Source organism: Planococcus citri, chromosome 5, assembly GCF_950023065.1.
Source record: "Planococcus citri chromosome 5, ihPlaCitr1.1, whole genome shotgun sequence".
Lineage (NCBI taxonomy): Eukaryota > Metazoa > Arthropoda > Insecta > Hemiptera > Pseudococcidae > Planococcus > Planococcus citri.
In genome coordinates, this window is record NC_088681.1 from 25,320,250 (window position 1) to 25,333,461 (window position 13,212).

The 13,212-nt window shown below is 35.2% G+C and overlaps 1 protein-coding gene across 14 annotated transcripts in view; it reads left to right on the top strand.

The window, feature by feature from the left end:
- Eph (Eph receptor tyrosine kinase) overlaps positions 1-13,212 on the top strand; it is a 395,699-nt gene that overhangs the window by 283,239 nt on the left and 99,248 nt on the right. The window lies entirely within an intron of this gene.

A 13,212-nucleotide genomic window follows, 5' to 3' on the forward strand; every position in this document is an offset into this window, starting at 1 on the left:
ATTCACTATTGCTAGAAACGAATACGATAAAGTATGCTAATAAACGATGAGAGAATCTCGTATTTATGTGCTGGTTCGAAATACTCGTACCTTGTAAAGGTTCTTCTGCTTTTCTGTGTGTGTGCGTTTAATTTGCATAAATTATAATCGAGATCTTTATGTAGTTGGGTAGGTAATTTTCGTCGATTTATGTAGCGTTTAATTTACCATAGGTACCTATTTGTATTCCTCCAACCTATCGATTAAGTACTCGAAACTAGATAAATACGTAAATATATGAAAGAGGTATTTAATTTTATCACTATCATTATATCGAAGAATACCCGAGTTATAGGCACACTGTTCTCTAAAGTAGTGCTATAGATACCTTTGCTGCCATCGTGTACGTATATAAGAATCACACAATCATGTGCTTGCGTGGTATAATTCTTCAAGTGTTCTCTATTGTGATATTGCTGCGAGCTTTGATGCCTCTGTATTAAAATATTTGCCCGCGAAGAAGGAAAATGCAAACACGAAAATATATAGCGGAGAGAAGTTGCGAACATCGAGAGAAAATGGCTAGAATGGCGTCAAAAACAGAGCGAGAAAGAAAGTTTTCGATATAACTGAAAGAGAAAGAAAGAGAAAGAGAGAAAAAAGAAAACACGAAATCAAATAAATTGAGGAAAAGCTGGAGGAAAAAATAAGGAAACCAGTAACATAATATAGTATGTATAAAGTAGATTCAACTGTGGAATAATTTGCGTTCATTATTTCAGCAAAAATTTCCTCTCTTTTATATTGGATAAAGTTGAAAACGTAATTTCTGAAACTTCTCAATGTCGGTTTTCCTTTTTACACTACCAACAGCAAAAAGAGAGGAAATTTTTGCCAAATGATCAAATTAGGTATATATTGTTTGAAATTCATTCCATATTTTAAACGGTTCGAGGAATTTTTTCGTATGGTTGGGATTTTGGTATAATCGCGAAGCAGGAGGCTCCAACGACGGTATAGTTTAATTATACAACGAAAGTTCCTTCTTAATTATATCCTTTTGATGGGTAGGGTGTATAAGTTAATCGAGTCGGTGGAAAACGTATAACGAGATTTTTGGATTTCCCACTTCCCAGCCCTGGCAGTTTTGTGCATCCGGACAAACGGGGCAAATCGTGTGGTTGAAAAGTGCCGATGGTATTTTGGCTTACGTTGGGCAAGTATGAGAAAATGAAGCTATATACGCGAATAACATTTTGCGATCGAATTCTCGCGGGTGCTCTTTTGAGTTGTAAAATTTTAAGAGCGGGGAAAAAAAAAGATTGCCTATATCGCATTATACCGTGAAAATATTATTTTTTAGTCGTAATTCCGGTAAGCCTGAGGATATTATTGAGTAAAATAGTAAAGGAAGTATCATGCAGGATATGTTTGTGTGTCGAAAAACGGTGCATTTCGTGTTGAAAAATATGTCCCTCGTTTGAAATAAACATTTTCCTGGAGATCATTTTCAACTGGAGTGGATTTGTGTAACGAAATTATGATATTCGTTGCTATTTTTATATTGCAGTTGTCTTGAAATGGAGAGTTTTTTACGGAGTGGCAATATCAATAAATTCGACCAGTTTAGCACTTCCTTATCGAACTGTAATGATAGAATATGATTATGGTGAGGATTAGGGGTGAAAATTGTGGTTGGAAAAAATCAAATGTAGGTTTGAATTTTGTAGTGTGATATTTGACGTTCCTATTCCCACTGCTTCGATGTTGAGTTTCATCTTTCAGGTGTTGTTTGACTTTGTTTTATTGTAGTTTTCACAGCTGATAATTGCACATTTTCAACTTTGAACTTTGGAAACCGGTCTTGTGGTTGTTTCAAACCAATTTGTTCATCTATTCGAAGCCTTTTGATTAGTTTTGTATCTGATCTTGAACGTGTTCAACTGCTTTTCAAATGTTCACAACAAATCGTGTTTCTTTGTAATGAACTTCCTTGGACGAATTCTTTAACTCTTCGGCTAGAGGATTCAATTTTGTAACCAATTTTAACCATGAAACCAGTTGATGTCATCTTTGAAAATCTTGAATTTCTGGACATTTTTTTAAAAAGTTGTACGAAATTTCAGGAATCTTGAATGAAAAAAAAATCAAGGTTGTTTTTTAATTATTAAAACCGGTTTGGTGATCATTACCAACCAAGAAACCGGTTCAGTGGTTTATTTATTCATAAGATCAGGATAAGTGATTTTCATGTTACAGATGATTTTAGAATCTGAAATCAAGAAAAATGATTTGATTTCAGAACCACTGAAACCAGTTTGTGATTGTATACAACCATGAAACCGGTTCATTTATTCATTCATTGTGCATCAAAGTGACCAAGTGATCTTTGGAATTTGAAATACCTACATTTCTAGCCTGGTTCTGAAGAATTGAACTATTCTAACCCCCCGAAACCAGTTTTGTGGTTATACCAAACCAAGAAACTGGTTCATTTGTAGCATAGTTCATCAGGTGTCTGATCACACTTCTTGGTGGATTTGAATGTTTCAAAACTGATTATTCACAAGATATTCAGAAGTACATTTCTGCATCAGAATTTATGAAACCAGTTTCATGGTTATGTTCAGTGACAAAACAAGTTTCAAAATGTAGTTACACATTTTCACTTGATTGAGTTGTGGGATGTTGAAGATTTTGTGCACAGAATTAGGAGTGAACTTTGACATCAGAACTGCTGAAACTAGTTTTGTGGTTGCATATACATATTTGGTCTTTAAACCAGTTTGTACACTTGAGATCTCATATTCAAATTGTCTATATCAAAGTTTACTGACACTTGTGTAAATTGAATTTGGAAAGGTTCTGATTTCAAAGTTGTTGAAACCGGTTTCATGGTTGTGTTTGATGACAAAACCAGTTTGCATATCCGGTTACTGATTGACTTGATTATCTTGTGGGTTGCAGATGATTTTGTAGACTGAATTTGAAATACATTTTATGACCAGAATTTCTAAAACCGGTTTTATGGTTGTATCAAACCACTGAACCGGTTAATACAATCACAATCTCACATTTTTTAGTTTTCCTTTTGTACCTATTCAATGACCAAACTGGTTCCAATGTACTTACTCAGCCGCACATTCACTTCGACATTTTATTCGCCTCCTGAAACCAGTTTGATGGTTTCATTCAGTTACCAAGCCGGTTTTCTACCTCAGAATCCTACATTTACCTGGTTGAATCACGGATTTCTGGCAATTTCCTTGATAGAAATTGGGAAACCTTTTGATAAGTATTATTATTTTTGAACCTGGTTCTGTGATTATTTTTGGCCATGAAACTGGTTCATTCAACTTTTGAGTGGTGTAAACTTGAAGAATTTAAAGATAAGTTGGTCTTGAAAAATTCCAGGATGATTTCTTTCATTGATCTCAATCTGTATCACTTTCAATTGGAACCCTCTGGAACTGGTTTTATGGCAATGTGCAGTTGGAAAACCGGTTTGTTCATTATCATTCTCATTTTTTTTTAATGGAAATTGTCATCAGATTTCTCCATGATGATTTCCTTTTATAATCTAAATCTGCATACTTTTCAATTGCAACCCACTGAAACTGGTTTTGTGGTAATGTGCAGTTGAAAAACTGGTTTGTTCATCATCATTCTCATTTTTTAAAATGAAAATGGAAATTCACATCAGATTTCTCCATTTTAAAAGTGCTGAAACTGGTTTCATGGTTTAAAACAAATAACCCCATCTCGATCATCAAGTCGGTCAACCAGTAAACCGGTTTCTATTGTTGTGATGAAACTTCTGTAGTACTCAAAATTTTTGAGCTCAGCGAAAATGAATTTAAATTGAACTAGAAACATAATGTAAGTAGTTAATGGGACTTACTTTTTGCCCATTTTATGTACCTACTGAATTTTAATATTTTACATTTGTAAGAAATGAATGAAGGAAGTGCAGGTTTTTTGAAAACGGGAATCAGACATTTCAAATTATAAAAAACTGTCGAGTGATATGAAAAATATCAAAAATTGTCATTTCAATGCGAATTATTTTCGAAATCATTTCCTTATTTACTCAACGTGTATAGGTAAGTCTATCATAAGCACATCTACGGTGCACAATGTAAACAAGAGGGGGTGGTTTTTTCTCATTTTTGTGTCGACCTGCTCTCGATTACTTATATGTATCGTAGGTTGTGTGTGTGTATTATCGTGATAGCAATCTACCTTGAGTCGTATTACGGTTCAAAGGTTTTGCGGAATTTCAATTTTATAGAATCGAGCATCGGGTTCACATCTTGCGTATGTGTATGAGTTTGGAGCACCGTATAATATGGATTCGTAGGTACCTTACCTATATACCTACCTATAGCATATTATAAGCTTTTGAAAACATTTCCTATTTATATGCAGATAAGTTTTGTGTTTAAAGTATTAGTTTTTGGAGTGTGTATGTGTGAAAGAGTATAGGTACACTACGAGTATGTATAGATGTAGCAGTTATGGTAGGAAAGCATGTTGTGGTACGTTAGTATATGAGGAGAGAAGGCGTTCGCGTATATGGTTTCATTTCTTTGAAGATTCGTTCGATGGTGGCAGGTGAGGTGTATGGATATGCGTATGAAGAAAATGTCAAGATATGACTTACGTTTCGATATAGTTTTTCCATTTATGTACTCGTCGGATGATTGATTTCGATATATTGTATAAAGGGTTCGAGTGTTTACGATTGGTTCCATATTTATCTACGTAGTACGTCTACGTACTATACGAAGGATGAGCTGTTGATTTATCGATTGGGTGAGAAGAACGAACGAATTTAAAAGTTACAGGAGCTTAAAAATTTCACTCGTTCGACGAATGAACTCGAATTTTGTAAATCTCGCTAACAGCGAAAATTAACTGAAAAAAATGATTATCGTAAACGTTGATGAGTAAACCTGGATATAAATCATTTGGAGTTATACTCTCAGGTCGCGAAAAATTTCATCAAATCCTGCGTAATGAATGCTCTTAGAGTTAAAATCTCGACCCAAAAAAAATCATAACTTTTTCTTTTTGCGAAATGGTTGCCGGAATAAAGCAGGCTTAACACGGACGTCGAAAAATCTCTCAACAATTTATAACAAACCAGAACAAAAAAAAACACTAAAATCCTCGATTTAATAACTTTTTATATTTGAACCTCGCCACGATGAAAAATTACTCTTCATCATTTTGTTGCAAGTATTAGGCGTGTTAAGCCGATACGTTGAAAAATTCTCAGACGAATGGCACGGATTACCAGATACAGATTTAGGAATCCAGTAGCCCTAGCATTTTATATTTTTTCGTACCGAGTGACGTTAAACGAGCGAAAGTAACATCGGTGTTGTTTTTTTTCCTTTTTTAATTCGCGCGAGAAAAAAGGGCCTTAAATTGGCGTGTCGGATTGAAGGAATTTAATTGATCAGTAAATGTACATACAAGGAGAAGTATAGAGAACGGATCCCCTGCAGTAGTGTTTTTCATCCTTTTGTCCTACGAGATTATACATGATGAAGGAAGGTGCACTCGTATATGACTCATATCAGAATTGTACGCGCCTCGACGTTAATCCTTAGTGTAAATGATTACACGTAAGAAAAGGAACGAACCAAAGTGACGATGATGGACCAGAAAAAAAATAGGGTTGTGCCCGAAGCGAGGGGTGACTATGTACGTGTCGGTGACCCGTGAGTTTAAGATCTGATACAATATGCGCGGCTAAATCCCTCGTCGCAGTTTTCCCAACTGTGATTATTTTACCAGATCGGAATGGCGTAGACCATCTTGCGTATTTGTACAGGGAATACCAAGGGTGAAAGATGGCGTAGGAGAGAGGAAAAAAAGAGAGAAAAAATTGCGTCGCGTTACACAGCAGCAGCTTTGCGGTAATAAATTTTTCATAATACATGCAATGAAACGTCGGTATAACACACTCGATAAATGTTGAGAAACGCTAGAATTACGAACGAGTTCAAACCAGCATTGAAAGAAACATACCAATATGGTTGAACGTAGTTTTTCCCAACTTGTTTACGTTTTAACGCGCAACGATTGGTGAAAAAAAAACACCCAAGGGAAGGAAAAAAGCAACCGTACTTTTTTCTTCCCTGGTTGCTTTTCTCCTTCCCTAGGTAAGGAGAAAAGCAATCAAGTATTTTGTTAATTATTTACGTAAATCGGTTTGTTTCATTGCATTAATTATGAAAAATATCTTACAATGCAAGAATCGAACTGGAATTTTACGTATCTCGTGCATTTGCTTCACTCGCTTCGCTCGTTCAGCAATCAGATGCACTCAATACGTAATGATTCCAGTTCGACTCTTGTATAGTAATATACTATTACACGCCATGATGAAATAGTAGGTCAGGCTTGGGTAAACGAAACACGTTTTCTCGATTACTAATTAACGGGCTAGCATTTGCGGGGTCGACGAATGCTCTCTCTGTAATTTGTATGCGGAAAACGCGAGATGGAGGTTTTTTTCCCATTTCGACTTCTTTTCATACCAAACGAACGCTAACGATGTGTACTGTGCGTAATCAATTTTTGTATTGGAAATCGCACACCAGCGCCACATCGCGATCCCCTTCTGAAAAAAGACGAATTCGTTGCGGTGACGAGACTTGCAAAATGAAAACGGAGAAGTTTGTCACCCGAAACTGCGAATCTGCTCAGCATACGAAGAACTTGTGCACTCGGGAGAACGAGAAAAAAATGGCTACCCTAATTAAATCGTACGCAGGATTTGCAGCGTGAACACTGTGAGTATCTGGGAGGGGAATTAATTTTAATTGTTTGCGTATTTTAACGAATGAATTACGTGAAAGGAGACCGCCTACCGACAAATCTCCAATTAACCGAATGCGTTGATTCGTTAATGGAATGAGAATTGTTGCTGTACAGTTGTCAGCATTCGAAAGGAATACCATAGACTCGTGTACGACGAGTCTAGCCCACAGAAGTTTTTTTTATCTTCTCTATAGGTGCTACGACGATGGCAGCTTTTGGAAAACTCATTCGATGGTATAAGACTGGTACGAGTTGATAAGGGAAGGTTTTTCGGTAAATTAGAAAAACCAAAATAGCCCCCTAGAAAGTGGTTTAATAAATGCCCGCATTGTTGTCACGAAAGCGCCGAAGGGGTGGATTTAACAAGGTGTTATTTATTCGCCATTCACTCTGTATCGCCAGTAGTAGTAGTAGTTTACTTAATACATACACAAAAGAGTAAGTGGGGTCGACCAGAGAGACCGAAGCAAAGGCGGCGGCGGTGTGTTTTGTATAAACGAAATTTACAGATTGCGTACTTCTCTGTTTCTCGCACTATCTGGGCCTTTTTTGCTGCGTGCGACGGTTTTTATTTGATAATATTTTCGAACTTAGTCGAGTATACGTATAAACGACGAGCGACGACGACGCCGGCGAACTGTTGGTGAAAAAGCGAATGTAATGTGTTTTAGTTGGGAAACACGTCATTCCATTGCGTTAGTTAACGATTCCCTGGAGTATGGTCTCTGTGTGTGTTGTTACGTTTTTACACGCAGAGTGCAGAGTGAGAGGTGTAACCATACTAGCCGCTATGTATAGATGTCACCCATGGGAATCTGGTGACTTCCAATGAGGCACTTTTCGCTTTTGTGCTGTGAAAAAGCTCTTGTATAATCTCGTCTCATTTTTCTCCGCTCTGTATGGTTTGTTTCCGTGGTTGATGATCTTATATGTGCTTATACTGCTTATGGGTGTGAATGCCTGTGCGAATGATTTGCTTCGAATTACGTTGCTGGAATATCAAACGGATATTTTAGGGGTGGTTTATTTGGTACAGGAAACTAGCCAAGTCGAGTACCTACTTACCAGAATTAAAATATTCAACATTTGATGTTGCGAAAGGAGTGTGTAATGAAATGATTTATCACAATATCCACAATCGGAAGCGTTTACTAATGTGACTGGTTTATTAAGTAGCTTAAGCTGGCTAGACATGTTTCAAACCGGGTTTAAACTGGTTTTACAGTAATGTAAACGCCTTATCCAAACCAGTCTAACGGGTTTTCAAGCAACATAAACTTGATTATAACTGGTCAAACTGGTTTTGAACTCATTGTAGGTAATGTAAATGCAACATTCAAACCAGTCTAGGCCTAATGGGGTTTCAAGTAATGTAAACTTGCCTGAGCAACGCAGTCAGCAGATTATCGAAATAAAAAATCCGCAAAAAATTGAATTCAGTCAACTGTAGAGAAAGTTCCTCCCTAAGTAGAATATTTCTCGATCAATAAATTGACATAATAATCAATATCGACAATCTATTGTTGAAGATATTGTATCGATAAAATGTTGAGATATCAATCTAGAAAATTATAAAATGCATTTGATTTAGGGAGGAACTTGCTCTACGGTTTTATCAAATTTGATTTTTGCCAATTTTTTTGATAATCTTTCAATTATTTCACATCATGGTGTCAATTATTTCTCAGTCATTAGGTATTTATTAAAATTATAAAATTTTTAAAATGGAATTTCATCAAAAATAATCATCTTGAAGATGATATCTGTTTGAGCTGACAGCATCATCCACACAGCAACTTTTTAGAAGATGTACTGATGGAAAGTCTGTAGTAATTCAAAACTTTGCAGTGAGATCATTATATGAAAAAATGTGTAATACTTTATCTAAGAGTACTGAACTGATTCTTTTTTATGATGACAATATGTTGATGTTGTCTTAAGTTTTACTTCACTCATATGAAATCATAAGAAAACTGTATGTTTTTTGGCAGATTTTGTGTGGATATCATTGAAAGCTCGCTTTTGTTATATTGTAATAGATGAAAAATCACAAACGTTTTGATGAAGATTTTTTAAAGATCAAGTCAAAAATTCATCTGATGTGAAATCGAAATGAAATCATAAGTTTTTCAACACAGATTTTCCGTCTATATTTTTGAAAGCTTGCTTTCAATATAATAGATGGAAAATTGCAACCGTTTTGATGAAGATTTGAAAGATTCAGTTGAAAATTCATCTAATGCAAAAATCGAAACAAAATTGTAAGTTTTTTGGAACAGATTTTTTGTTGATATTTTTGAAAGCTCGCTTTAGATGTAATAGACAGAGAATTGCAAACGTTTTGATAACGGTTTTCAATAGATTGAATCAAAAATTCCTCTGATATGAAATCAAAATTAAATCCAAGTTTTTTGACATAGATTTCTCATCAATTATTCTTCAAAGCCCACTTTTGATACAGTAGCAGTAGATAGAAAATCACAAACTTTTTGATGAAGATTTTCAATGGATCAAGTTGAAAATTCACCTTATGTGAAATTGAAAAGAAATTCACTTCAATAAATCTCCTATTACTGCTCAATCAGTGTTGTCATAACAAAATTTTTTTTTCGTTACGTTATATCGTTTCGTTTCAGATTTGTAAAATTTTTCGTTACGTTATTTTTCCGTTATTTCGTTGCACAGATGATTCCGTTACGTTATGTTTTTCGTTTAACGTTATTACATCATTTTGTTTTTCCGTTATTTCGTTATTTCGTTTCGTTTTTCGTTATAGCACAAAAATGCGCAAATGGGGGGTTTCTCTGAAAAAAACTGAAAAAAGTACAAGGTTGGTCAGTATACCTAAAGTGTGCCTAAATAGCGGGAGCGAAGCGATGGCAAAAGCTCTCGTTTATGTGTGATTCAAAATCTAAAAAAGTCAAAAATGAGCCCTTTTCTACAAAGTTTGTTCGAAATTCCGTTAAAAGGGGGAAAAATTTAAAATTTGAAAAAAAGTCTTACCTATTGAAAAAAAAGTAGGAGTTCAGTGACTAATGGGGCCAGTATAGGACCTGTCAGACACCTTGATTTTTCGATACATGTGTATTTTTCTGCTAATAAATTAAATTTTTACATCAATTTCATTTTCAAGTACAGTATTTTTCAATTTTCAAATAGTTTGACTGTTTGAAAATTGAAAAAGTTAACTTTTTCAATTTTTTATTGATTAATCATTTTTTAATCATTTTTCCCAAAAAATTGAAGAAAAAAGCGAAAAAAAACGGGAAAAAAACGAAAAAATAACGGAATTTTTTTCGTTTTCCGTTTCGTTATAGCATTAAAATTTTTTGTAACGTTATAATTTCGTTACGGTTTCTTCTGCAACAAATTTCGTTTTCGTTTATCGTTACGTTATTATAACGGAAAAAATCCCGGTTTTTTCCGTTTTTTCGTTTTTTCGTTACGTTATGAATAACGCTATGACAACACTGTGCTCAATAATATCTACTTCAAACAGAAATCGATGTATTATCGAAAGGTACCTAATCGAAAACACTAAATTTCAGATTGTTTAGTGAATATTGAATGTTGTTCATTTTGCATAAAATGCAAAATATCTGGCTATACACTAACGATTTATTTTTGCTAAATTTGTCCGTCAATAAGGTTGACAGATTGTGCTACTTGGGAAGATTCAAATCAGTCTAATGGGCTTTCAAGTAATGTAAACTTGATTATAACTGGTCAAACTGGTTTTGAACTCATTGTAGGTAATGTAAATGCAACATTCAAACCAGTCGAAGGGATTTTCAAGTAACATAAACTTGATTATAACTGGTCAAACTGGTTTTGAACTCATTGTAGGCAATGTAAATGCAACATTCAAACCAGTCGAAGGGATTTTCAAGTAACATAAACTTGATTATAACTGGTCAAACTGGTTTTGAACTCATTGTAGGCAATGTAAATGCAACATTCAAACCAGTCTAACCAGTTTTCACATAACATAAACTTGATTATAACTAATTAAACTGGTTGTGAACTCTTCGTTATGTCAAACTTGCGGGGTGTACCTACAAATGATTTTTAATTTCAAAAAATTGGAATGAAAAAAATAATTGCGGAAATTGATCTTTTTTTCCTGTACCTACCTTCTCTAAAATTTAGTAAGTTTTTGGAGCTCAAAAATTTTTGATTTGCTAAAAATTTCATTAAATTTATCAATTTATGAGCTCCTACAACTTTTAAATTTTTAGAGTAAGAATAAACAATGATTACAAAAACTCACCAAAGGAATTTTTATGTCATAAAATCTGTATAACAGTAATTTTAATTGAATATCAAAGGGTTATCAAATAAACATTGATTGTTGAAACGCATAACACCGTATTTTAAAATGAAACTGCTCTCATTGAGTGTATAGCTTTCCCCTCTTGAAAATGCTACTACCCTGTTACATAATATAATAAATTTAAATGTTATGGAAATGATTTAGGAATACTTTGGAGAGTATAACTACGTGCTAGTAAAATTTGTCGAAAAGCCCAAGGGTTGGAAGGTCAATTAACCTTACAAAGCTGCCTTTGGGACTGATAGAGATGAAGTTTTCATTTAAATAAGATACACGATATCAGTTTAGTAGGAGTAGGTATACCTATAACGTTTAGATAAGGTTGAATTTCGAGTAGGATGACGTTAATCGCCTTAACAAGTTTAGCAGGTCAAAGTTTTCGGTTATAAAGTAAAGGCATGTTTAAATATTAATCTTAAGACGCTTTTGTAACATAGCACACAGGCATCTCGGGTATGTAGTGTGTACCTTTGCAGGTAGCTAATCTGGATAGTGGGTATATAGCTTTAAAGAATGGCTATCGTAATGAGAATGACGATGAGTAAGTATATAAGATGGTCGTCTAGAAAATTCTTGCGGAAAATAAGTTCTCGGTGCTGTGCGCTTTAGTTGACAAGAGCAGTGTGGTATGTTCCCCTGTGAGGTGAGAAGAGAGTTAGGCGACGCGGATTTTCGTATAGTATATGGCATTAATATTGAAGTCGAATTCCGGCTATTTGTTTTGAAAGTTCTAAACAGCCATTATTAAAGGGTATAAAGGAGAAAAAGCTTTTACTCGTACATAAACTTCATCCCTCATCCCTTGTGCTAGTCTATATACTCGTATGCCCGAGTGAGAGTCGTTCACTCGTACTCTGGGTGTACATCTAGTTTTCTCGTATGTGTGGTGCTGGTGCCTCAACGATCAAGTGTGGAGTAGGGGTGCGAATGTGTGGTGCGTTTACAATAGCATACACTTTATTATTGTGGTTGGCAAGTTTACAAAATTCACCCTCTCACGACAGTTCGTTAAACGCGTATATACACGTTGTTGTTGTTGTTGTTGGTAGTGTACTGTGTGTGCTGCTCTAGCTCATAGTTTTTCTTTTCTGTGAATTGAATGGCGAATTATATAGCAGATATCTTGGGTACATGTGATGTGTGTGTACTATATATACGAGTACTATGGATGGTGATCCATGGTGCAATATAAAATAGTACCATGCAGTATATGTATACAAAAGCAAAATAATAGCTTTCATAGAAAAATGTTCGAGAGTGTAGTTTGACTATGTAGTCATTAGAATTTATTATCTGTAAATAATTGTCAACGAAGTGGCGTTGATATTAAGTGTATACGACGACTATACGATGTCGTCGTCGTCAAAGTAATATAACCCGATGGCGTGCTCTTAGAGCGTCGTATAGTTGTTTTTGCACAACTGGATGGCAGACTGGCGTCGTTGTCGTGTGGTAGGTTGATAAAATTCCCCATTTTCGATAAAACATCACATAGTGCCCCTGCCATGCCATCCACTGAGTACTCCGACGACTGGAAAGTTTAAATTGGTTAAGTATTTAGTACATGTAGTCTGGGGATTTTAGGCGAACTTTAGCCAAAATATACAGCGCCGAGACCGGAGACTGTATCGCTTCCTTACGTCGTAATGTAGGTATAACGGAGGTGCTCCCGGCGCTATGCAAATTGCATCGAAATTATGTAATTGTTTCACTGCGGTGTAGCCGTATGGGAGAACGTTCAAGATTCCGTGTTCCTTTGTTTCTCAGTTCGCGAACCCTTTTTAATCGAAGAGCTCGCAGAACGACGTTCGAATTTGCGGTAATTTTACATAAGATTTTCTCTTCCGTTTTGTAAAAGGCGTTTTCCGTTTTTGGTTCGGTGTGTGTGTGAAGTGTCGTTGTGGTAGAATTGCATCCTTGAGTAAGGTTATACTGGAAAATGAGTGTAAAAAGTATCGGTTAAATGAGGAGAGAATTTTACCTAATTAGATATGAGTATTGAGATCGTCTGTTTCAGTGCTCATTTAGAAAGACAAAATTTGAAAAAGCAATAAAAGCAAAAATAG